Source organism: Grammomys surdaster, unplaced genomic scaffold, assembly GCF_004785775.1.
Source record: "Grammomys surdaster isolate TR1022 unplaced genomic scaffold, NIH_TR_1.0 208, whole genome shotgun sequence".
Taxonomy (NCBI): Eukaryota; Metazoa; Chordata; class Mammalia; order Rodentia; family Muridae; genus Grammomys; species Grammomys surdaster.
In genome coordinates this window covers 1,005,612-1,032,566 of record NW_021604653.1, presented here as the reverse complement: position 1 = coordinate 1,032,566, position 26,955 = coordinate 1,005,612, and the positions used below count along the sequence as shown (strand labels likewise).

At 45.3% G+C, this 26,955-nt stretch overlaps 1 protein-coding gene and 1 non-coding gene across 2 annotated transcripts in view; both read left to right on the top strand.

The window, feature by feature from the left end:
* The window catches only part of Mgat5 (alpha-1,6-mannosylglycoprotein 6-beta-N-acetylglucosaminyltransferase), a 281,270-nt gene that overhangs the window by 10,060 nt on the left and 244,255 nt on the right, over positions 1 to 26,955 (top strand). The gene's annotated exons all lie outside the window — the stretch shown is intronic.
* Positions 1,958 to 2,064, top strand: LOC114624588. The gene has a single exon (XR_003711956.1). It is a non-coding gene; the product is annotated as a U6 spliceosomal RNA (small nuclear RNA).

Here is a 26,955-nt window from a genome sequence, read left to right as displayed (position 1 = left end):
CACACACACACACACACACACACACACACACACACACACACACACACCGTGTTTCTAGACATCTACTTTCCTCTAGCGGAGCTGTTCTTTGCATGTGATATTAAGATCCAGAGATGAGAAGCTGAACAGGCTCACGGAAGTCTGTGGTGTTGTGGCAGAGCAAGCAGCTTGGGGTGTGGGTAGGCACAGACCTCTCCAGGAGCCAAACTACAGTCTGTTTCCTTCCTGCTTCTTGAAGAAACCTACTGTGTTTAATGGATGCCATGGTATCATGTGACGCCCCTTGGAGCTTCTTTTTCTTTAAAAAAAAAAAATCTGTTATTTTCAGCTCTGATTTTTTTATTTATTACTGTTCATGCTGAGACCAAGAGTTTTCTAAATGACTATTTTCTTTCTCCTGTGTCTTGTTGAGGGAAGATGTGGGTTTTTGTGCTCATCAAAATTTTTCCATTTTTCCTGTTTCTCTCCAGTGCTTTATATAGTGCTTTCCTTTGCTTTTGCCATGTTCTCCCATTTTGTCATCTGTAATTGTGTGTGTGTGTGTCTGTATGTGTGTGTGTGTGTGTGTGTGATGTATGTGTGGTTCTGTGTAGTGTGTATGTGTGTGTGGTGTGTGTGTGTGTGTGTGTGTGGTGTGTGTGTGTGTCTCTGTGTGTGTGTGTGTGTATGTGTGTGATGTATGTGTGGTTCTATGTAGTGTGTATGTGTGTGTGGTATGGTCTGTGTGGTGTGTGTGTGTGGTGTTTGATGAGTGTGAGATGTGTGTGATGTATGTGTGGTTCTGTGTAGTGTGTATGTTTGTGTATGGTGTGTGTGGTGTGTGTGTGTATGTGTGGTGTGCCTGTAGAAGCTATCACAGGACTTCAGGTGTCTTCTTTTATTGCTTCCCACTGCATAGCCTTGACAAAGGGTCCTTCACTAAAATCTCATCCTTTTAGGCAGCTAGATAAGGTGGTTGGTGACTTCTCAGCCCTTGGGCTTCCTGTCTCTGTTCCTCAGTGCTGGGATATAGGCATGTACAGCCATGCACAGCTTTTTTGTGTGAGTGCTGGCAATTAAAACTGGAGTCCCCATACCCCCATAGCAAGCACCCTTCCCCTTGAGTGATTTCTCTAGTTCCCTTGCCTAGAGCTAGGAGGGGCAGCATTTGGAGGGGGTATGAAGAGGAAGGCAGGCTTTCCTCTGTTCCCTCTGTCAGTAACATATATCAGGAGGTGTCCCAGGCTTGTATAAGACCTCTGCAGGCAGTGGTATCCTTCCACCTGGATTGCCTTCTTCCATTGAGGTTCCAGTATCTCCACGTGGTTCCCCTTTCCCTGTGTTTGAGTCCCTGCTCCTTTGCAGGTTTGAAGGCAACACTGTTCAGTGGGTAGCATTCACTGTGTGTTATTTTGCTCATATAAATGTATTTCTCTTGGCTAAATATCATCATCTTCTCTAGTTTTGCAATTCCGATGTTTAAGAACTTCTGCCAGGGCAGACATTTTTTCCCGGATGTTCTAGTTTGCTTTTCTGGTGCTGGGATGAAATAGTCTGACCAGAAGCAACTTGAGAGGAAAGGATTCATTTGCCTTCCACTTCCAGATCACAATCTGACATTGAGGGGAATCAGGGAGGAACCTGGAAGCAAGATCCACACGGGAGGAGCCCTGCTTATCCACTGGCTCTTTCCTTCCCTGATTCAGCCTAGGCCTGCCTGCCTAGGGAGGGCACTGGCAGTGGCCTGGGCCCCTTCATATCATTCAGGAGTCACACTTGGCTACAGGCCAATCTGATTAGGCTAATCTCTCAATTGAGACTCCTTTGTCAGTTGTCAGTTGTGTTTGGACTGTGTCAAGTTGACAGTAGATGGTAACTAGGACACTAGCCTTTTTTTTTTTTTTTTTTTTTTTTGAGACAGTGTCTCATGTAGCCCATTCTGGTCTCGAACTTGCTCTGTAGTCAAGATTTGACCTTGGTGCTCGCTTCGGCAGCACATATACTAAAATTGGAACGATACAGAGAAGATTAGCATGGCCCCTGCGCAAGGATGACACGCAAATTTGTGAAGCGTTCCATATTAAAAAAAAAAAAAAGATTTGACCTTGAACATCTGATTCTCCTTCCTTCTACCTCTAAGGTGCTGGAATCACAGGCTTGTACCATCAGACCTGATTTTTGCAGTCTGAGGATCAAACCCAGGGCTAGTGCATGCTAGGCAAACACTCTCTTGATTGAGTTACATCTCAAACCCTTGCTTAGTTCTCTGAGGTCTCACTCTATAGCCCTAGCTGTTCTGAAATTCACTATGTAAGCCAGGTTGGCCTGGAATGTGTGGCAGTCCCCTCTGCCTCTTCCTTCCAGACGAGGAAATTGCTACCGTACCTTTTGCAAAGTTTTCGGTTCAATAGTCTGAAAGGGGCGGGGAGTGCTTGTACCATATTCGCATAGTAGAAGCTCTGGTTCTGGCGGCAGAGTGGCTCGCTGGAGTCACAAGACAAGCCAGTGTGGCTGCTAAGTGCACCTCATGCCTGAAGGCTAGGCCTCAGCAGCTGGCTGGCTGTCCCCACATGGGTGGGCCCCTTTCTGATCTGTCACTTGACGCCTCAGTCAGCTCCTGTGTTTATTTGGTGGCTCTAGTGTGTGTGCCTGGCTGGCATCTGTGTGTCCCCGATAGCTTCCTTAAGCAGTGTGTGGGAACATGCTTAAGTGTGTGGCTTATTTTGAGGTTTATTTTATCCTTGTGCATTTTTTTAGAGTTTGGAGTTCCTCATCAGTCTGAACTTGTGTGTGTGTGTGTGTGTGTGTACATATAAATGGCATGCACATCTGTATGTGTGGTACATGTTCATTTGTTGGATGTGGAGCCATCATGTTGTGGTTATTTGTTTGTTTGCTTTAAGATAGTCTCTCTCTGATATGAAGCATGCAAGTAGGCCAGATAGGCTGGCTGTCAAGTCCCCGGAATTCTCTGTCTGCACTTCCCCAGTGCTGGGCTTATTACAAGCACATGTCACTGCACGCAGATTTTTACCTGGATGCTGGGGGTCAAACTTGAGTCCTTTGAGTTGCAAAGGAGCTCCTTTACCAACTGGGCCATCTCCCCAGCACTCAACTGGGGAAATCGTGGACATTTTATAGAGAGTGTAATTCCTAGGCTCATGGAAAGCAGCAGATTGGTACTGTCCATATGTGGACATGCATATCTCTCTCTGTCTCTTCACCTCTGTCTCTGTCTCTCTCCACACACCATATGAGGTAATCACCTTATTGTCATATTATCTGAATAAAAAATAACATTGGTCGGGATGGTCTGGTGTGGAATGGCTCTTAGTTAAATAGATGATGCTATCTCAGCCAGACTGTCTTTTGTCGTCTTTCTCTTTAACCAGAATCTTACGGTTTTCCATCTTTGTGTGTGTGTGTGTGTGTGTGTGCATATGTGTGTGCATGCTCCAGTAGTGTGTGTGTGTGCATATGTGTGTGCATGCTTCAGTTTGTGTGTATGTGTGTGTGTGTGCTCCAGTGGTGTGTGTGTGTGCATGCTCCAGCATGTGTGTGTATGTGTGTGCATGCTCCAGTGTGTGTGCATATGTGTATGTGTGTGCATGCTCCAGCGTGTGTATGTATGTGTGTGTGTGTATGCTCCAGTGGTGTGTGTGTGTGTGCATGCTCCAGTGTGTGTGCATATGTGTGTGCATGCTCCAGCATGTGTACATATGTGTGTGCATGCTTCAGCGTGTGTGTGTGTGTATGTGTGTGTATGTCCCAGTGGTGTGTGTGTGTGTGTATGTGTGTGTGTATGCTCCAGTGGTGTGTGTGTGCGCGCGCGCCTGTGTGTGTGCATGCTCCAGTGTGTGTGTGTATGTGTGTGTGTATGCTCCAGTGGTGTGTGTGTGCACATGCTTATGTACACTCTTGCTTAAGCACACACATGAAAGGCTGTCTCCTATCACCTTGTTTTTGAGATAGTGTTTCTCACTGAATGTGGAACTCACCTGGGGCTGCCCGCTCTGCCCCAGGAATCTTCCTCTCTCCTCCCCAGCACTGGATTGCAGGTGCACACCATAATGATTTCCAGCCCAGTAACTTCAGGAGACTTTCCTGTTTCTCTGTTGTCAGCCTTTAAGTAAACTGTTAGAAGGTCCCTGCCATCTCTCCTGTGCCACTGTGACAACAACAAACCCTGTAGCTTGAAGTAATACTCTCCTTTACTCCCAGCCCAGAGGTCTCACTGCTAAGATCAAGGTCCCCATTTCTTCTGGAAGCTTAGGACAGAATCCATATCCTCACTGTGTGCAGCTTCCAGAGGCTGCAGGCATCCAGAGGCTTATCAGGTACTGGAACTGGATCCTTTCCTCTGCTGCTTTGCCTGCTTTTCAGACCCCTGGCTTCAGGCCACAGTATCATCCATATCATCCTCATTGGGATCCTGATGTTTTCATACCCACCTCTCGCTGTGCGGTAGTACAACACATGGTCCAAGGCTGAGAAACTGAATATCCTCAGGGGCCATTTGTTTTTTTCTAACTAGGGTCCTCAAAACTCTTTGGAAAAGAACTGTTCTCCATTTTGCCACTATGGGAAACCTACCTGTTTCCTTGTTTGTGTATGTATGTGTATGTATATATACAAACATATGGAGACATATCATATATATATATAATTTATTGTATGCATGAGTGTATGATGTGTGGGAGTGTAGGTGTATCATGGCATGTTTGTGGACATATATTTGAGGTATTCTCTCCTTCCACCTTGCTGTGCAAGGGCTCTCCTATTGTTTCTTCCAGGTTAGACTCCAGGTTAGATAGCCTGTGACTGTCTCAGAGATTCTACTGTCTGGGTCTCTCATGCTTACCTAGGAGTGCTAGGAGGGATTCTAGACATGCATCACCATGTCTAGCTTTTTAAATATGTTGGTCTAGGGGCTAGAACTCAGGTCATCAGTGGCTTTGCCTAACGAGCCACTCACTGGCCCTTCTCTGTCTTTTGAAGCAGATGCGTACCACTCTCCTCCAACATACACTGCTATCTAAATAAGGTTTGAGTTCTTCTGAGGCCACAGACAGAGCCAAGAAAAAACTGTGTGCATGTTCCTCGTTATGCAATGGTTCAGAAAGAACCATTTTTAAGAAAACAGATTCTGAAGATGTGTGTCTGAGGTCACCTAGTCACGAGTTGCAGAGCCAGGGCACTGATGTCTGTGTTCTTAATCACTTGCTTTTCTTCCTTACAAATGGTCATGCAAAAATAAAATGAGAACTCGCCATGGAAAAACTTGAGATCATGTAAAATCTCTCCTCTTTTATGAAAATACATATTGTCTGTAGTAATTGGGTTGTACTAATGGCTCTATGTCAGTGGCCTCCTGCTAGCTTCTGTTCTTTGTAGGGTGGTGCTGTGTGGCTTGCTGTGGTCAGCAGGATGCTGCTAAATCCCATGTATAAGCAACTTTTAATAGCACCTGTGTCTTTCTGGTTGCTTTGTTTATAACTCAGTTTGCTGTCTCAGAGCCCTGGTACAAAGGCGTGAGAAACATGCCCAGGCTAGCCCCATGGGTGAACCAGGATATGCCTCCTGATTCCCTCTAGACCAACCAGCCTTCTTCTGACCCTTACGTTACTCAGGATTGCCTGATGTATCACTTAGATCAGTTCAGCCTGGCCTGGGTTACCAGAACTTGCCTACCTGTCTGTATATACTTGCAAATACCATGTGGTTCTAATCACTGAGTTCCAGGGGGATTGCCTCTGTAGCAGCTGATGGCCTCATCATAATAGATACTTAGATGGCAGAGGGACTGATTTTTGTGTCCTGTGGAAGATTGTTGTGTATTACTTATACCTAATTTATATTCTATTCTGGTTGCTCTTTAGGTCTAAGAATGTCTCATCGAATATGTCTTTTCCCCTTTTAATATTATACTACTTTTTAAGAACATATTTATTTTTAATTGTGTGTCCATGTTGTAGGTTTGTGCCCATGATGTCCAGAAGAGAGTGTTTATGAGCTGCTCAGGGTGGTTCCTCTGCTGAGCCATCTCTCCAACCTCTTATCTATTTTTAAATGTATTAGTGTATATATATATATGTATGTACCTATGCATATATTATGCATGTGATCCCATGTGTATTTCGTGTATGTGTATTGGTGTATGTGTGGAGGTCAGAGAATTTGTGGGGAGTCACTACTCTACTGCCATCTTTTCAGACGAGGTTTCTTGTTTCTGTCTGTGCTGACTACTGCTGGCCCAGGAGCTTGCAGTTGGTTTCCATCTCTCTGTAGGAGTGTTGGGCTTATAGATTCAGGCTATCGTTTCTGGCCTTTCACATGGGATCCAGGGATTGAACAGAGTTCATAGTGCTTGTATGGCGAGAGTGTTTCCCTGCTAAGCAGCTTGGCAGCTAGTATATATTTGCTTTGACAAAATCTCACATAGTCTCTGGGGGCTGACCTCAAACTGGGTTTGTTGTCAGTGATGACCTTGAACTTGTGATTCTCCTGTCTCTGTCGCCCCAGTGCTGGGATTATGGATATGTGCCAGCCATTGTACTCAGTTTTTGAGGTGCTGGGGTGGGACCTCATGCTTGGTGGACACTAGGCAAGTACTCCACCAACTGACCTACTTCTATAACCCTCTCAAAACTCCTGAATTAATTTATAGTTCATGTCCAAGAACTTCTCTCTTTATCTGCCCATTCCTACCATTTAACAAGACCAAGACAATGTGATGCTTTAAATACTGAACAGTTTCCCAAAGAAGCACGCGTCTACCATCCTCAAACTTATTATTACCTACTGATATGGTAGCCTTTCACTTAAAAATCTATAGTAAGGAATACATAACCTCGGAATCACATTGGTACCAGCAAGTACAGATGAATGATACTCGCCTTTACCACCTATGATCAGCTTTGACATTGACTATCATGTTTAGTTTTATTGGCTTAAAATAAGAACTAGTCAGGTGTAATGGCCTGAATATGCTTGGCCCAGGGAGTGGTACTATTTGGAAGCGTGGCCTTGTTGGAGTAGATGTGTCACTATGGGTGTGGGTTTAAGACTCTCATCTTAGCTGCCTGGAAGTGGGTATTCTGCTTGCAGCCTTCAGATGAAGATGTAGAACTCTCAGCTCCTCCTGTACCACGCCTGCCTGGATGCTGCCATGTTCCTGCCTTGATGATAATGGACTGAATCTCTGAACCTGTAAGCCAACACCAATTAAATGTTGTCCTTTATAAGACTTGGCCTTGGTCGTGGTTTCTGTTCACAGCAGTAAACCCCAAAGACATCAGGGATCAGCCTACTATCATCAGCTGCTCATTTTGTTAATAAAATATTTTTTAAAGAGTTATTTATCTCTGTTTATGTGTATATGTGTGTGCCTGAATGTCTGACTTAGACCATGTGCATGCAGGTGCCTTAGAGGCTAGAAGAAGTTGTTGAGCACCATGGAACTGGAGTTACAGGCAGTTGTTAGCCACCCCATGTTGGTACTGGTAATCAAATCCAGATCCTATGGAAGAGCAATGTACCCTCCTAACTGCTAAGCCTGTACTCCAGCCCTACTAATAGTGTTTTATTGGAAAAGGACTGCATACATTTGTTGATGTGCTGGTTATTTTGTTAATACTGTTTTACTGGAAAATAGCCAAGCCCACTGATTCACATACTGCCCATTTTGTTAAAATTTTTTTGGGGGAATGTAGCTTCTCTCATTTGTTTATGTGCTATCCATTTTGTTAATAAAATTTTGTTGTTGTTAATACAGGGTTTTAGTAATGTTGATCACACCATGGCCTCTTCTGTCTGGCTGATTTTTACCTGGCAGTGGAGGAGGTCAGCAGCCTGATGGAGTTGAACTGATCTGCAAGGCCTGAACTGTTTGCTTTAGGCCCTCAAAAGAGAAAAATACCAGACTCTCAGAGATGATTCATAACCTTTACTTCTTAGGACAGGACACTGCTTAAGTGACCACGAGTTCTTCTGATACTGTTCAGCAAAGAACAGCATCCAAACTGGGCAGATATGAGAACCCATCCTTCAGGCTACCTCGCTTCGGTGTACTTAGACCCAACAGTTAACTTTATCTACTTCCTGTTGTATCGTTAGGCTTGCTGGGGAACTCTCAAATAGTTCCAAGAGTGTTTCATTATGTAACTACCATAACTACCATAAGCTATAGGCTTCCCCCTTGTCATTTAAATGAGGTTTTCTAGTGGAGATGAATTTGAATTAAAAAGGACACAATTCTGTCCAAGTGTTGGTTATTTATTCATTAGGTTCCAGCCAAACGCGCTCGCTCTCTCTCTCTCTCTCTCTCTCCCTCTCTCTCTCTCTCTGTGTGTGTGTGTGGTGTGATGTGGGGGAGTCCATTAGTGGAAGAGTTAGAGAAACTGGCTTCTCTTAAGAGTACCTCTCTGGCAACTATGTTTCTAAGTGAGGTGATATTGTTGCAGAGCATAATACCATCTGGAGACATTAATCAGGAACTTTTGCAGTTAAAATGTTATTTTGAGGTGGGGGGACAATCTCCATTCAGACCTAACTGGGTTCCTAAAGGCCACATTTCTTTGGTGCCTGCAATTTTCAAGATGATCCTGTTATTTATGTCCCATGGTGATGGGATGGATGGGCAGGAGCTGAGACAGAAAGGACTTCAGAATGGTCTGGCCAAGATAGCTCTTTAGAATTTGAAATGCCAGGTAAAGCATGGCCACTGACCTGCCTACTTATTGGTGAGACTGGAGTCAGAAGAAACGAGCTTAAACTATAGCATGGATAGCTGAGGAAGTCTGCTTGAGTATTTTATTTCTTAAATTGTGTGTGTGTGTGTGTGTGTGTGTGTGTGTGTGTGTGTGTACGTGAGTGTGTATGGCATGTGTTTTTAGGTCAGAGAGTCTCATTCCTACCCCAAAAGCAGGGCCTCTCTTGTTTCCACCAGGCTGCTTATTGCTGCTAGAGGAGCGCTAGCCTGAGACCTCCTGGGTGATTTTCCTGTCACTACGTCCTGTCTTATCACAGAGTCCTGGGATTACAATATGGACCATCATACTTGGTCCTTCACAGGGCCTCCAAGAACTGAACTGTGGTGATTTTACCTTTGGAGCTAGTTCCCTAGTCCCTCTCTTGAGCATTGTTAAGGCTAAAAATACCAAGTTCATGGCCAGTCTGGGGTATATCAGTACATAACAAAAAAAACAAAAACAAAACACAGATACACACACACACACACACACACACACACAACAAAACAAAAAAAAACCAAACAAAACCCTGATACAAGAAAGCCAATTCATACCAATCCGTTCTGTGGGAACTGTCCCAGTTCTGTGAGACCTGACCTACTCCTGAGGTACAGCATTAGTAAGTAATCTTCCCTGAGGATGGAGCCTCCATGACTCTTGCATCTCCAGCTAGACCTTATGCTGTAAAGAACCCATACCTCCCCAGCACTGCACTGCAACCACGCTTCTAGCACACAGAGCCTTGGGAGCATAACAAGGCAAAGCAGGCCCGGGAGTCAGATTGTCACGTGAGTTGAATGTGAGCTGCTGCTGAGCATTCTGCAGGGCCTCAGGAAGACCATGTGGGAAAACGTTCCATTTTCATGTTCACCAACCTCAGACCAAAATTTAGCAATTCTTTCACTTTTGGTTTTGCTTTTTTGAGACAAGATCTCTTATAGCCCAGGCTTGCCTCCTCCCTATGTAGTTAAGGATGGCCTTAAACTTCTGATCCTTTTACTCAACAGGAATGTCAGGATAGCCACATGCACTGCCAGGGCAGGTGCTGGGATAGAACCCCAGGGCCTAGTTTGCACTTGCTAGGTGAGTGTTTTCGCCAGCTGAGCCCCAGCCACAAACAACCTGATTCCTTCACTCTTTGAACACTGGCCTGCAAAATTGCTGTAGTGTTAAGTGCTGTTTGCAACTTTGTCAGCAGCAGATAGCCAATATTTTCCGTAAGTAAGCAGCTATCTTAGTGTATCAAGGCTCATCTTCGCTCTGAGCGATAGTCCTGTTGGGCCTGCTGCTCGACAGTGTGACTTGATGTGTTAATAAACAAGCATGTGTACCTCTTTATCACAATTAAAAGCATATTTTAGCTGGGGAATACAGCTCAATTGGTAGAGTGCTTCCCTGGCATGTGTGAGGCTCTGGATTAGATCCCAAATACTGGAGAAGAAAAAAAAAAGAGAGAGATGAAAAATATTTTAGAAACCAAGTGTAATTGATTTACTCTTGCATCCTATAGATTTCGTTTTGTTTTGAAAGGTCCTTCTGTGGGAGCTGGGGGTATAACTCAGTTGCTAGAGTACTTGCCCAGCATGTGTGCAGAGCTCTGGGCTTGATCCCCGGCACTGTATACCCTGGGCAGTGCTGGCTGTTCTAGTTTCCTTCTTTTGTTGTAACAAACACAATAACCAACAGCAACTTAGGGGAAGAAAGGGTTTTTTCTATCCTAAAAGTCACAGTTTGTCATTGAGAGAAGTCATGGCAAGAGGTCAAGCAGGAAATTGAAGTCAAAACCATGGAAGAACTTTGCTTGCTGACTTGCTTAGGCCCATGCTTGGCTGGCTTTCTTATGGCCTAAGACTTCCTGCCTAGGGAATGGTGCTACCCATAGTGAACTGGGCCCTCCTGTATCAATTAACAACCATGATGGTCCCCCAGAGACATGTCCACAGATCAATCAGGTCTTGGCAATCTCTCATTTGAGACTTCTTTCTCAGATGAGTTTAGGTACTGTCATGCTCACAGTTAAAGCTAACTAGAACACTTGCACACACCCATAATCTCGGCATTCAGGAGGTGGAGGCAGTAGAATCAGGAGATCTGAGTCATCCTCCGCTACATAGAGAGTTCACGGACATTGAGACTCTACCAAAAAAAAAAAAAAAATCCTCTACTGAGGGATCAGTCTACTTTTAAGTCCATCATCGGGCCTGCTGTAGAAATCATGAAGAATTGTATGGGTGTGGACACTGCCTAGCCTGCTGTTCCCTGTCACTGGGACTTGGCCCTCTCAGTCCTACTCGCAGCTATCAGGCAAGGATCTAGAGTGGGTGTGAGTTCAGTTACACTTGCTAGTTTTCTTTTTCACTTGCTCAAGGTGTTGAGCAGAACCCAGGTTGACGGTTCCATCATGTGAGGAGGAAGTTAGCCAGAGCATTTCTCCCGCCAGGCTCTAACAACTTGCACAAGATACATGGTGACTTCAAAATGAAAGCATGTAGGTTTTCTGACTCCTGAACAGAACTGTGACTGTCTGCTTCCGATTTTTCAGTGAGGAATAATCAGACTTTGTGTGGGATAAATCCCTAAATTCAGGTTAACCCCTCCTTCCCACATCCTTTGTCTCAATGTTAGTGTAATTAGCAACACACACACACACACACACACATTTACATTCACGCACATACACAGGCACACACACACACATACACACACACATACACACACTTTATGAAATACTTCATTGAAGGAGATAAAAATACATTATATACATTATGAAATTGTTATAGAATTAAAAAAAAATACATACCCTGCTGCCCAAGACATATATTTCACAAATAACTATGGCAAACAACATTTTCCTTTTAACCACAAGGCTTAGGAGGGAGGCCATACTCCACAAATGAGGCTTGTGCGGAGGTCCAGAGAAATGTTTCCTCCTGGTTGCTGGCTAGCCAACTGAGTCCAGCCTTTGAGGTGCTGGGTTTTCACTGTAAGTGGATTTCTAGGAGTATGACATCTAGAAACTTCTCTTTGCGGTTACTTTGCCACAGGAGATCTTCCTGAGCTATTCTAGAAACTTCTCTCAGTAGGAAGTGACTTTGCCACAGCCGAGTATACCTCAGTGTTATTTGCTGTCCTTTAGACACAGAGCCATTGCCGTGCCATCGGTGTCTTTTCCTCTTTAGCTTCTAAGCTGATCCTTAGAGTCTGGTAAGGAATGATCTTCGTGTACTTAACACTGGTACCCCAAGCAACCATATTTAATGATTATAGCCATAGCAGGTTTTCCCCTTAAATTTTTTCTTTATGACTGAGTGCTGTGGTATGCATATGGAGGTCCGAGAATAACTCTTGAGAGTTGGATCCTGGTACTGATAACTTAATAACTCAGGTTATTAAGCTTGTGCCATCCTGCCCTCTCCTTGCTCCCTGTTTCCTCTGGTCTCATGCTGTTCAGGCTAGCCTTGACCTCACTGTGTGACCAAGGATGACTTTGAACTCCTGATCCTCCTGCTTCTACCTCCTGAGAGCTGCAATTACAATCTTGCACCACCATGCTTGGTTTATACAGTGCTGAAGACTGAACCCAGGACTCTGCAAGCGGGGGCAAACACTCTACCAACTGAGCCACATCCCCAGCCCCAGTTTTTCACTATTTCAAAAGATGTTAATGCTAAAGATTGGGATTGAATAGTCACACATTTCCCTTTCATTGTCCTGTGGATTTAGTTACCAGTGAAATTCTCATTGAGTATAAGATCCCTTCTGGAAGGAATGGTCATATATTATTATTATTAAATTATTTTTACCACTTGTTTCAGATATAAAGAGAACGTGTGTATTTAGCAAGTGTATCTGTTAAGTAACAGTGTCTCTGTTGTTAAGGGATGGGAGGATTCTTTTGTTGATTGACAGGTTCATGTATGTGCTTGCAAGTCCCCTTGAGCCTCATTTTCTGTGTATGTATGCACATTCATTTGTGTATGCAGATGCAGATATTGTGCACCTTTGGGGTTCAGAGTCCAACCTTGGTCACTGCTCCTCAGACACCATCTAGCTCTTATTTGTGGGACAAGTTCACTTACCGAACCCAGAGCTCACCCAGTAGGCTAGTCTGACCGCTGAGCCCAGGGATCCTCCTGTCTCTACCTCCTCAATCCTGGGGAGCTTTCATTGAGAAGCTCATTTCTGTCATAAGCTGTACAGACCCAGCCGTCATTGGCTTGAGAAAGCAAGAAATTCAGCAAATTCATTGGCTAAAGAATGATGTTTTTTTTTTAAAAAAAAAAATCTTATATGTGTTCATGTGTGTGAAGGCAGGTATGCTCCTGAAAGCGAGGTAACCAAAGGGAAATCAGCCAGTTCTCTCCTTTGACCTTTGATCTTGCTTGAAGTACATTCTCTCTCATTCGATGCTCCATTCTCCAGGACAGCTGTCCTATGAGCCTTCAGCAATTCTTCTGTGCTCTGCCTTCTGTCCTGTCAGAGGAACTGGAATCACAGATTCACACCATAGCACCAGGCTTTATGTCGGTGCTGTTGATCCAGACTCAAATCCTCATGTGTGTGTGGCAGGTGTTTTGCCCACTAAACTGTCCCCTCAGGACCAGTGTGGTGAATTTACTTCACAGGCTGGCTTGAATGGGAATGCCTACCCTCAACTCCCATAATCTGGAGCTTTACCTTACACAAAGTAAGATAAGAATTCAAAACAAACCCAACATTGTATGGTACCCAGGAATGGGGTTGATCTCTAGTGTTAGCTTCTAAGTCAGTGGATGCATGGAGGCAGAGGTTTAAGAACAGTGGTCTGTTAAAACTTCCCACTGGATTGACACCTATAATTGAACATCTAGTGCTGGGACAGAAAGGGAACTAAAATGGCCCTGCTGGGAACTTAGAGCAAGCAGGTAGACAGGGACAGATGAGCTGTGTGGACCTTTGGCCTTTGACTTTAATTGAGGGCTACTACTTGGCCTTTTGAACCTGAGCACTCTTAGAACACAAAATACTGAAACCCAAAGTATACAGAATACAACTTCTGGTCATAGTGAAGTCCTGTCTCATGAAAGACTCTGAGCAGGCTGTGGGAAGCTCCAGGATCACCCCTGCTCTGTGAAACTGGTTCCAGGTAGAGCACAGCCAGCTCTGGGCCTCTTTGGGAAGGGTCATGTTTTTTTCTGGAAACATGAGAGCCACCAACCAGAAGACAGAGAGGAAAGAAAGTGGGGATACAGGAGAGATGGAAGTAGAAATGACAGAAAAGGGCTGGGTGGTGGCTCACAGTAGCTGTGACCAGGGGACACTGGAAACCACAGAACATCTGTGTGGCTGTGGGTAACCCAGGGCTGCCTTGGTTAGGTCTTAAGACTTAAGTGAGACATCAGATGACCCCCAGGGCTATTGTGTTCCCTACCACTGAGGCCCCATGAGCCTCAGTCTCTTCTGCCACAGTGGGCAAGTTGGGCCACATGATACCAGTATGACTTCTTGCTTTGAAAGTCTTGGATGCCAACCAAGGAACAGCCTTGGGGAGAATCTCTGAACATTTACAGAGGGGCTTTTGTGGAAGGCCTGGGCACTCGATTCACAGCCAGGGCAGGGCCCATGATAAACAGTCTCCTGACTCTGGGAGCAGATGAGATGATTTCCAAAGCAGCTGGGCCATGCTAGCCAAGGATACACACCCTTTACATTAACTTTGACTGCTAGCTGCCAATCAAGAGCAATTAAAAGTGGATAGGAGGTACAGCTGTTCTTGTTTTATAGAAGCCAAAACTAAGGCAAGAGGAGAAGTATTTTTGCCCCAGATTTGCCAAGGAGCGGGAAGGTGAGCCAGAACATCAACCATAGGAGCCCGGGCAGCTGTGGGAGGTAGGTGGTGGTTACAAGATCTTTCTGTCTTTAATTCTAGATTGCTAAACTGTCTGAGGCTGAAGTATGCTGCCCCCTCTTTCTCTCTCTCTGTCTCTGTCTCTCTCTGTCTCTGTCTCTGTCTCTCTCTGTCTCTGTCTCTCTCTGTCTCTCCCCCCCCCCCCCGTGTGTGTGTGTGTGTGTGTGTGTGTGTGTGTGTGCGCTCTCCAACTCATTCAAGATGCACATGCATATGTGCAAGTGCACTAGTGTTGCTCTTCAGGTACTGTCTTACTTAACTTTCTTAATTCAAACTGGAACTTGGGCTGGAAGTGTATCTCAGTGGTAAAGTATTTGCCTAACACATGCAAGGCCCCAGCACCAACAAAAACAAAACAAAACAAATGTGAACAGGGTCTTAGGTAGCCCAGATGGCCTTGAACTCAGTCCCCAATCTGTGGATGACATTGAACTTTGGACTTCCCATCTTCCACTTCCCAAGGATGATATGTTATCACCGTGCCTTCCTTCTCTCCCTTCTCGCCTCTCCCCCTCCCCTCTTCCTTTCTTTCCCTTCCCCCCTCTCCGCCCAGTCCTCCCTCTTCTCTCTTCCCCTCCCTTTTCTTTTTTCTCCTTCCCCTCCTCCTTGCTGTTCCTCTCTCCCCTCTTCCCTCCTCTCTTCCTTTCCTGCCTCCCTCCTTCCTCTTTTCTCTTTCCCTCCTCCCCCTTCCTTTCTTCTTCTGTGCCTTTCCTCCTTTCTTCCCTCCTTTCTCTTTTTTATATGTGCATTCATTGTTTTCTCATCCTCTAAGGATTACACACACACATACACACACACACACACACACACAGACACACACACACACACAGACACACACACACACACAGACACACACACACACACACACGCATACACATTTAGGAACCCAGGGTATAGTCTTGCTGAATTTTGAAATTTGATCTGGAAGTAAACCTTAAGCTTTGAGCAGTAAATGGGAGCCAGTTCTCACTCTGGTGTCCTCTGTGCTGCTGAGCAAGTTGCTTAGCCGCCAACTTCCAGGTTTTAAAGTAGTGCAGAGAAAGTCTGGTAAGGCTGTGGGGAGAAAAAAATCAAACGTGTGAACAGCACACATGACAAAAAGTTCCTTCCTGTCAGTAGATTCAGTGACTCAGGACCTTTGTCACCTTTCAGATATCCCATCCGCACACCTTTGCTTCCTGTACACTTCAGAGCAGAGAGCTTTGCCGAGGCTTTCCCTAGGCTCTTTCACAGGCTGTAAAGGTGTCCTTGATGTTGGCTCCTTAACCTTTGTCTTCTGAGTTCCTTCCCCCAGCCTTAATGCTTTAAGGGCAGGTTAGTCCGTTCTTAGTCATATCCTGGTGTCTGTTAATGAAACAACTCATTAGTGTGTGTACCTTTCCTGTCCCAGCACACAGTTTGATAAGGAACTAACTGATTGCACAGGGGGAAGGAATAAATAATATCTTTTAGATTAGGTGTGGGGATCAGGTAGGAGGGGAGGAGAGGGACATGTTCATGTTTCAGAGCTAGTCCATTAGCAGCATCATGGTGGAAAGTAGACAGGGGGCCGGAGCAGTATCTGAGGGCTTTGTATCCTGATCCACAGGCAGCAGGAAGAGAGAGAGAGAGAGAGAAAGAGAGAGAGAGAGAGAGAGAGAGAGAGAGAGAGAGAAAGAGAGAGAGAGAGAGGGAGGGAGGGAGGGGGAGGGAGAGAGACAGAGACAGAGAGACACAGAGAGAGACATAGACAGACAGACAGGACAGACAGACAGACAGACAGAGAGACTGACAGACAGAGTGTGAGTGCCACAGGGCCTGGTGTGGACCCACTCCCAGTGACATACCTCCTCCAACAAGGCCACCTAGTTCTTTCCAACAATTGATCATCAACTGGGTACTAAGCATTCAGATATACGAGCCTGTGGTGTGTGTGTGTGACAGGGAATGGGGAACATCCAAACCACCACACTGGCCATGGTGGCATAGGCCTGTAATCCTAGCACTCGGAAGGAGGAGGTTGGAAGACAGGGAATGCTAGGTCAGTTCATAGTGTATTGAAAGTCTGTGTCAAAAATGAACACATGAATAAATAAATGAATGAATGACAAATAAAATCAGTATGTTCATTTATAATTGGAATTTCAACATTGATGTTAATATTTGTGCCCTGCCTGCCTTCGCTCCTTTCTTCTTTCTTGATTTTTCCCTCCTTGCCTCTTTCCCTCCCTCCCTCTTCCCTCCTTCTTTCCCTCCCTTTCTCCTTTTTTCCTTCCCTTCCTCCCTCCCTTTACTCTCTTCCTCTATCCTTCCATCCCTCTCCCCTATCTCTTCTGTCCCTTTGTTCCCCTTTTTGCCCAAGAGAATGGTTTTGTAACATAAGACTCTTTGAAATTCTTGATCATTTAATATCTTTACTATTAGGACTGGATAATGGATGTGAACATCAGAATAATTGAAAACAAGAACCTAATGCTGTGCGTGCAGTGTAATAGCTGCACGGTATAAAGTGCATTGCCATTTTAAATTAGAATAAAGAGAAAAGAGGGATTCATATTCTCTGCAGGCAGCTCAGCCATCTGTGAAAAGGACCCTATTGATTAAACCCTTAGAAAGTTTAAAAAGCCCCCCTTTCAGCCCTAAGATATTGGCACACTTATGATGGATGCCTACGAGCAGATAAAACGGTGAGGCTTTCCGGTGGAAGAAGCAGGGATCTCTTCACAGCAAGAGGCACTGGAAAAATATTCGCTGTAATTAAAAGCTACAGTGTGGCTTTCAGGAAATGTACATTTTTCATGCTTGAAGAGTCACTTAAAAAAAAATAGCCTGCTGGAAATGAAGATGGGATAGGATTGGACTTGTTGGTACCAGTTTCACTTCCCCTCCCCTTCCCTCTTCTCTCGTCCCCTCCCTCCCAGTCTTGAACCTGGTAGTGAACTCTCTGGTTGACATATATATAAGTCCCACAAGCCATCATCTTCCTCAACTCTTCTTCTTTAACGCTGGAAGTAAACTTGACTGCTGAACTCCAACTGTGGTTATGGGCCATAAAGCCAACTGGCATGTGCACACCTTCAGTTTGCAGGGGATCAGGTCCTGAGACCGCTTTGGACACTAATATCTGAGCGTTCCAGTCCCTTCTCTAATGACACATACCCTCCTGTGCCTGAAGTGGATTCTCCATTGCTTCTAATACTTGATACAATATTTTTAGGGAATATAACAAGAAAAAGAAAGTCCTATGTATTTTCAGGACTAAAATCAAACAAGTTTCTTTTTCTCTATGAATGAGGGTTTTACATAGTGAAGGCTGTGTAGCCAAAGATGACCTTGACCGTCTGATTCTCTTGCCTACCACCCTCAGGGCTCACACATACGGTTTATACAGTGCTTGAGCTGGAGCCCAGTGTTTGTGATTGGCCTACATCCCCAGTCCCCCAAGGCAGGGTTTTTTTGTTTGTTTGTTTTTTGTTTTTTTCTGGATACTTTTCTATCCAGATATTATGGTTGGTTAAGTCTGGATGTGTTCCCATGGATACAGGGAGCCCGTGGTCTGGAAGCACCTTGATTTTTGTCCTTCAATAAATATAACTCATTTTACATTTTGCTGAAATCTCAAAATACTTTTTGTATTCATCATGACCAAGTCCAGGTGGTGGATAACAGACACTCTTGGATCTTGTAACTTGGTGTATTAATAAGTAGGCACACATATTGCCATATTGCAATTATATCTTTAAAATATTTTTAAATTATTATTGTTGACAACAGGGCATGCTCACTATGTGGCTGAGGCTAGCTAACCTTTGACCATCTGATCCTTGTACCTCCACATCCTGAGTGGAGGTAGGCTCAGGTCAAGAGTAACTTGAAGACTTTGGCCCTTCTTTCTTTTACAGAATGATACTTTGGAGGCTGGGGATGTAGGCTAGTACTTACCTGGTATGCAAGAGGCCCTGGGTTCAATCCCAAGGACTTCACACACCAGGTGGAGGACTATAATCCCACTACCCACTGAGGTAGAGACCAGCAAACAAAACCAAACCAGAGCAGACTGGTACCAGGGAAGGGGAATGGTTACCTTTGAGGTCAGGTGATCTGGGTGAATCTAACCTGGGGCTGACTCTATTTCTGTCAGAGAGTAATAAAAAGTATTTCCTTAAGGACAGTTGTTCAGTTTATCCAAGGCTATTTTATTTATTCTATAGGGGTGTGTGTGATGGGACATGTGTGCCACATGCCATGGTGCATGTGTGGGGAAGCTAGAAGACAGGTTTTAGGAATTGGTTCTCTCCTCTTACCACATGGGTCCTGGAGCTCCAACTCTTGTTATCAGGCTTGATGGCAAGTGTCATCTCACTGGCCCAGGTGTCATTTTCATTACCCAACTTGGACTGTAAAAGTTTGGACCAGTCTTTGGGCTCCTGGGTGTTTTTGTATTAGTAAGCAGGTGTCGAAAGTAAAAGCTAAGTAGGAAAAAAAGTTGCGTGCATAGCCAGAGGAAGAATGGCTGTGAGCCCTTGCCATCTGGGGGTGGTAGTAATCATCTGCTTGGCTCTGGAGGTGACCTCAAGACCCCGCAGATACAGCATCCATCTTCTCAGCTCTTTCAGCCTAGTGTTCACGACACCAGAAGGACCTCTGCTTGGGAGCATCCCCATGAGCTTCCAGGCCCACGTGGATGCTTTTTTATCACAGCTGTGATAATGCAAGTCAATGTCTGAGCTCCTGGCAGGTAACATATTTTACCTGCAAAACTCTGAGCAGAGACTAATGGCAGAAATAGTTACAGGGCACCGCCAGAATGAGGGATCACCCCAGGCACCTTGCCTAACAACAGTGGGAAAGCCCTTAGGCCAGGACAAAGGCAGGAAACAAGGCTGCCTGAGCACAGAGAGGGGGAGATGTGGGGTAGTCAAGGAAGCCCAAGGGTATGACTCCTAAGGAGAGAATGTATTATTATCTTACTGTGACAATATGCCTACAGATCCGCAACCTGAGGGTTATCTTTCAGCTCACAGTTCAGGTAAAACAGTCCAGCATGGTAGAAAGGTGGGAGGCAAGAGCCTGAGGTGGCTGTTTCACAGGTGCTGCCTCTCACAGTTAAGGTGGGGTCTTCTCTAATCTAGAAACTACCATAGGTGTTCCCAGGTGATTCTAAATGCTATCAAATATACAACTAAGGAACTCAAGAAAGAGAGTTTGGGGAGGACTATACATGCTTCCCTGTAACATGATTCCTCTTCTTATGGTTTAGAGTAGGGGCTGCTGAGATGGTTCAGTGAGTAAAGGCATGTGTCAGCAAGCCCGAGGTCCTCCTCGGTTTGATCCTCAGTACCCACATAGGGACCCCCACAACACACACATGCACATGCGCGTGCGCGCACACGCGCGCGCGCGCGCGCACACACACACACACACACAGTCACACACTAAAAGAAATGAGAAAAGACTTTAAAATTTGGAGCTGTCTTGACTGTCCTGGAGCTAACCATCAGCTTCCTGAGTGCTGGAACCATCAGGACATTTTCATGTGTTTCTATGTGTTTCTTTTCTGATCAGCTTGGCTAAGTCAGAGTTATAAAACTTCCATCTAGGTTTACATTCTGGTGATTGTGACCCCACACTTTAGGCCGGTTGGTTGTATCAGGACAGATACAGAGGGAGTGAATGCTCTTGACCGGTTCCTGGTGTCCATGGGAGGAGACGCTAACTTGTTAAAAAAAAAAAAAAAAACCTCCCCCCACTCCCGCCCCAACCAACACATACCATGGGCCTGGGTAGTTTCCTTCCAGCCTGGCTTGCTTCATCTATCCATCTGTCAGTCCATCCAATAATTTTTTTTTAAAATTATGTGTGTGTGAGTAAATTTTGCACCTCGTGCATGCAGATGCCTGAGGAAGCCAGAAGAGGGTACCAAATCCCCCATGGAACTGGACTTACAAGTGATTGTGAGCTCCCTGACCTGGATGCTGAGAACCAAACTGGGTCCTCTGCAAGAGCTGGAAGTGCTACTATTTGCTACTGAACTGCTGAGCTGTCTCTCCTGCCTAGACTGGCCTGTTATTAATCCTTTTTTAAATGATAATGTTTTCCATTCATGGCTGCCTGTCTCCTAGGGGTTTTCTATATTGCCTGCTAGACCCTGCTGGGTGATTAAGCTGCTCACTCAGCATCTTAAAGGCCACCAGAGGACTGTTTGCTTACAGCAGCCAGCTGTATTTCCCACTGCCTCCCCTGAGTGATGTGCTAACTGTGTGTGATCCTTGGGAGGAAAAGACCTTATGCTATGGGAGTTGAGGATCAGTGGATACAGAACTCACACTGATACCCTCTTCCTTGTCGGCTCTTTCTGTCCCATCGAGTGTGTTAATATTGTCAATTTGACAAGACTTAGAATCACCTAGGAGGCAGACCTGGATGCAGCTGGTCCCAGCACCTGATAACATTTTGTGGATTTCTGGGAAGTCCTTAGTGCTTAGTCCCAGAACAGTGAGCACAAAGACAATTGGAAAGGAGGCTGGGGTGGGGGAAGGGGAGGTTACACATGCCTCAGTCAGCAGTCATTGGATTGGCAATCACTTGTACAGCTCTTTTGATGCCTTGTTTCGGCTCTTTCCTGTGTAAGTAACCTAATGATTATAGCTTCTGATGGGGGTTCTGGTAAATTTGCTGGAACTTTAGAAGCATCTCTCCTGTTCCAGAGCAACCAGCATCCCAGGTTGTTCTCTTGTGGCTAGCAGCATCACTGGATTAATTCTGGTGTAACTGAGGGTCCTTTGACTTAATGCTTGTAGCTAAGACCTTTGGGAGTATACAAAAAGGCTTGGCCAAGGAAGAGAAGAGAGGTCAGTTGCAGGTGGTGGAACTGGTGGAGGGAGGAGCTTGGAGGCAGGAGGACATTGGACGCTGAGCCTTGATGGGTGGGGCATTTGGAACCCTCAGTGGGTTTCCAGCCCTTTGCAACTTCAAGGCTCCAGTGAAACGCAGACTCCCATCCTGGAGTCCAGCAAGCCCCCTTGGCGGAGGTAAGGACCATGTACATCATTTTGTTGAGCTTGCCAGTGGAAGGACATATTGTACCTAGCCATTTGCTTGCCCAGCTCATTGCCTAGGCTGCTGGGCCCCTGCTCTGGGAGCTGGACTGGGTCTGGGAGTAACAGGAAGGAAGTGAGGTAATTTTCTAGTTTTGTGTAATCTGGGTATGGTCTAGTGAATGCATTTTTCTGCTTGGTACACTGTTACCTGGTAACTCATTTAACAGATGAATGATGGCCTCTGGCCCTCCCAGTCCTGTGGGCAGGATCTGAGTCAGGGATTCCTCTCTCTGGTCTCCAGGCCTTCCTGGTTCCTGAACTCCTGGGAGCAGTCCGAAGCCTGGGGCCCCGGCAGGGAAAGCAGCAGCCTCAGGATTCATTTCTGTTCTGACCTCCCCTTGGTTATTAATAACTTGCAAATCAGTGTGATAAAGTAGAATTTAGTTTTCTTCCTATCAAGGATTCGATGAGGGCCGGGGTGGAGCTCAGTTGGCAGAGTGCTTGCCTAGCATCTACCAAGCCTTGGGTTCTATCCCAAGAAGCACATAAGCTGGGCTTAGTATTGAATGTCTGTCATCTCAGCATTCAGGAGGAGGAGGCAGGAGGATCAGAAATTCAAGATCATGTGCATTTGAGGCCAGCCTGAGCTATGGGAGACTGTCTAGAAGAAAATAGTCAGTGTGTGTGTGGTAGAGGTCTCTTCCACAGGACTGTCACATTTGATCAGTTTGCTTTGATATATTGTTTCTTTTTTGTTGCTGTGACAGTGTACCTGACAGAAGCAACCTAAGGATTCTTTAGGCCCACGGGTCAGATGTATGTCATGGCAGGAAAGGCAGCAAGAGTGTGATACAGCTGGTCACATTGTACCCACAGTCGGGAAGCAGAGAGAGATGGATGCTGGCGTGAGCTCAGCTCACTGTCTCCTTTCTATTCCTCTAAGATCCCAGCCCAGGGGAAGATCCTGCTCATCTTCAGGGTGGGTTCTCCTTTAGTGAAACTACTTTGGAAAAAGCCTCAAAGACACACTCAGATGAATGTTTCCATGGTGATTCTAAATCCCCCCCCCACCCAAACTGACAAAAGAGATTTAACAATCATGAATATCCATTTCAAATCCCTGTTTTTAATTCCTTGCTTAACTCTTTGGGCCTTTGTTGTGGCTATTAGAATGGTTTTAATCATAGATTGAAGAAAAAAATCCACTTAAATAGTCTGTTATAACAGTATATCTTGCTGGAAAGTGCTGTAGAATGGGCAGATGCACTCGCATGTGCACACACACTGGCACACACACACAGGCACATACACACACATAGGCACATATAGGCACACATACACATATACACATAGGCACACACACACATAGGCACACATATACACATAGATACACACACATGGAGAGTGGGGAGTAAGAAGAAGTGAAGGCAAAAGGGAGATTAAAAAGAAACCTCAATAATTAAATGAAAAAGTAGCAACCCCTCTGTATATAGCTAGTAACTTAGTACTCATTACTAAATAGGATTTAACTGAATGGTGGCCATAACAGGACTGAGAGGAGCAATGCAGCTCACATTCCTATACCTCCTCCTCCTCCCATTCTTCTTGCTTTTTATCTTTTGCAACAGAGCCTCACTATACTGTCCAGGTTGGCCTTCAACTTCCAGGCTCAAATGATCGTTAGGCATCAGCCTCCCACTTCAGCAGACAACCCTGTCAGTTGTTAGCAAAGGTCCCAAGACAAGGAGTGACAGGAAACTGTACCCCATTTTAAAAAATATTTCTAAGATTATTATTATTTGTGCTTGTGTCTGAATGAGGGGTGGGACACATGAGTGTCATGGCATGGAGACAGGAAGATGTCAAGATCCCTTAGAACTTGAGTTATAGGCTGCTTCGAGCTGCCTGAACCTTGCTATTTCCTCATTTGATTGTTTGGATTTTTAAAAAAATCTATAACTGAAAAGAACCCTCAACAATATAAAAAAATAATGCCTATAATAGCGGTGCATCATGCAGGAAAGATTTCTCTGGTGTCATGTGTAAAGTATGTGTCATATGGATATTTGGAGCTTAGTGACAGTAAGTCACTAAGTGTGTTTTTGGTACAGCTGGGGATAGCTTAGTGGCAGAGCACGTGAGCAGCATGCACGAGGTTTGGGTTCAATCCCTGGCAGTGGCAAACAGAGTAATAATTTTAGGCTTGGAGAGATGGCTCAGCCATTAAGAGTGCTTCCTGCTCTTCCAAAGGATTCAAGCTTGTCCAGGCTGCCTTTCCTTTTACAGATGAAGTTATAGTGAAATGTCACACATACCCTCACTGTGACATTATCACCTGTCTGTATCATACATCCTGTACCATCCCACAAGATAATATCGTCTACTGATGTCATGGCAGTCTCTGATCCTGGTGGGAGAAAGTGGCCAGAGAGTGGCTCATTTCTCCAAGCATGCTGCTGTTGGTTAGTGACTTACATCTGCACAGCAGCTGAGTGGTTGAGTAAAATTTCCCCAAAGTCCTACAGCCAAGGTTTGAAGTGTTGAGATTTGAACTCTGTTTCCTACCATGTGGCATTGCTAAGCATCATTGTCCCCTTATGGGGCATGATGGTTATATCTAATTATCAATTTGACAGAACCTACAATTACCTGGGGAAGAGGGCCTCAATTGTCTTGTCTAGATCGGGCTGGCTTTTGGGCATGTCTGGGGATATTGTCTTGCTAGCCTGAATTAATGTGTGCAGACCCAGCCAGTGCTCTGTGTCCCAGCACCATTCCCTGGTTTGGGCCCTGAACTGTGTAACAGTATAGAAAAGCTAGCTGAGCACTAAGTTTAAGCCTTCATTTCTTGCTTCTCGCTACTGTGGATGTGACTAAGGTGCTTCAGAGCTCCTGCCATCGTGACTTCCCCCACAGAGATAGACTGTAACCTGTAGTTGTGACTTAAACTCTTTCTTCCTGGTGTTGCTTTATTTTACCACAGTAACAGAAATGAAACGAGAAGAGGGTTTAGAAATAGGAAGGGGATGGGAGGACTGAAGACATTATTGAGTTCCTGCTGGGCAGGAAGCATGCAGTGAGTCCCAGTACCAGTGACTTTCCCAACCTCTGCACACTCAAGGGGAATGGATACCATGGTATATTACCAATACTTGGCCAGAGACTAAACCAAGCTTTGAAAGTGTTGAACACAGGGAAATGTTCATTAAAGTGGAATGGCCACTAGACATGTCTGAATGTCCACTGTCAGAACAGTAAATAAAATCATAAACATGTAGATTCAGTGGATTGGCAAATGTCTGTGGTAAATTTTGTGTAAGATGCCGTGTCAGAGATCAGGAGAAATAGAAGATATGCTCCTGGGGAGCTGAGAGTCTGCTTAAGGGAGTGTCCATGCTAAGTGTGAGAGGTGAACTTGTCCCAGAGATGTAGAGTTTGGCAAGGATACAGGGTGAGGAGGAGTGGGGCTGGGAAGATAATGCAGAAACAATAGGGGGGGGGGCGTTATGTTAGAACCACTGACTAAGCAGACTTTGAGTCAGGAGGGCCTTAGTGGCCAGCACCTGGCCTTCGAGAGGTGCTACATAAACCTCTTTATTTAAGTGGAAAGGGATGTTTGTGTCTCTGTGTGTGTCTGTGTATTTGTGTGTGTAGTGTGTGTGTGTGTGTTCATGTCTTTCTGTCTTTATTAAAGTTGGAGAGGTGCTAACTAAACCTCTTTAAGGAAATAGAAAGGTGTGTGTGTCTGTGTGTAGTGTTTGTGCCTGTCTGTATTAAAGTTGGAGAGGTGTTATCTAAACCTCTTTGTTAAAGTGAAATGGGGTGTGTCTCTGTGCTTCTCGCCTTTATTAAAGTTGAAGAAGTGTTATCTAAACCTCTTTATTAAAGTGAAATGACATGTCTGGCTGTATGGCTGTCTGACTACTTTTTGGGAGGAAGTGGGTTGAGTCTGGAGAAAACTCAGCCAGTTAAGGAATTGCAGTGATCTCCTAGGGAGGAGATGGTTAGGGGAGCATGAGGATCCTGGGTCTGCTGGCTGTGGTTCGTCAGCAAATACTTTGCTTTGCTGAGAAGAGGCAGGAATCTGAGGGAGGTGATCGAGTTGAATGTTCAGGGAGGAAAAGCAGGGAATGTCTATCTGGGACTAGCTGGCCCTACTAGGCTCTGGGAGAAATGGGTGCATTTACATATCCCCTCCAAGGAAAAACTCATAAACATGTGTGGCAGGTGGTGTGGGTATGTAGGTGGGTGGATGTGCGTGTGTATGTGGAGGCCAGCAGATAGCCTCTGATATCTACTTAGCCTCTGGTATCTAGCCTCTGGTGTCTACTGTCCATCCACATAGGTTTTATTGGAGACAGGGCCTCTCGCTGGCAGGGAGCTTGCCAGCCTGAGAGCGACCTGTCTCTTACCTTGAAGCACTGGGCTTACAGCACTCACCACCACACCTGGCTTTTCACTCAGGCTCCGGAGAAGCAACTCAGGTCCTCATGCTTGTATGGGTGGTTTACGGGCGGAGCTAACTCCCCAGCCCTTCTTGCCCAGAATTGGTTAAAGATAGAAGACAGTTTGGTGTAATCCTGCTGTATCTCTGGGCTGGCTTGATCCTCTGGAACTTTCTGTGGTGAGCTGTCAGCCTAGATGGCAGCCACTGGTCTTGCTTAGGCTTTTGGACTCTTGAAACTGAAATTGGGAAAGGAGAATTTTCTCAAGATAATACCATGCCTCTCTTAGGCCTTCTGAAATAGGATCTGGGCTGCCAGTCAGCGCCATTCCTAGGGAAACTGTGTGGCAGGGGAATGTTTTGTTGTTGAGACCTGGACAGATTGTGTGAAGGTGAGGAGCCTGTGGTGCCTTCTGCCTGGTTCAGGAAGGACACACCTAGCACCTGCAGTCCCACCTGCCCTTGAAGGCCATGCCCTGGGCAAGCCACCTGCTCTGCTTTTTGTACTTTTTCAATGTAAGTCTGAGTCTTTACAATGAGTGAATCCTGAGAACAAATTCACAACAATGAGGTAGATGTTTCTTTAAACAAAAACACACTGGGAGGGCCCTAGCAAGATATTTAGCTTTCTGTGTTTCCTCTTCTGAATGAAGAGAATAGTAGTACCTCAAAAAAGTATTTATGTTGGGCAACTTGTACTAAGCTTCTAGGGTCTTGGCACATAGAAGGTTCTAGGTGTTTTATTAACACATTAGAAATAGCTTGTTTGTACAGTGAGATGGGATTCTCCCCACTTCACTTCCATTCCTTCCACTTCCCTTCCCCTTTCCTTCCCCTTCTCCTTCCCCCTTCCCCTTACTTTTCCCTTCCCTTCCC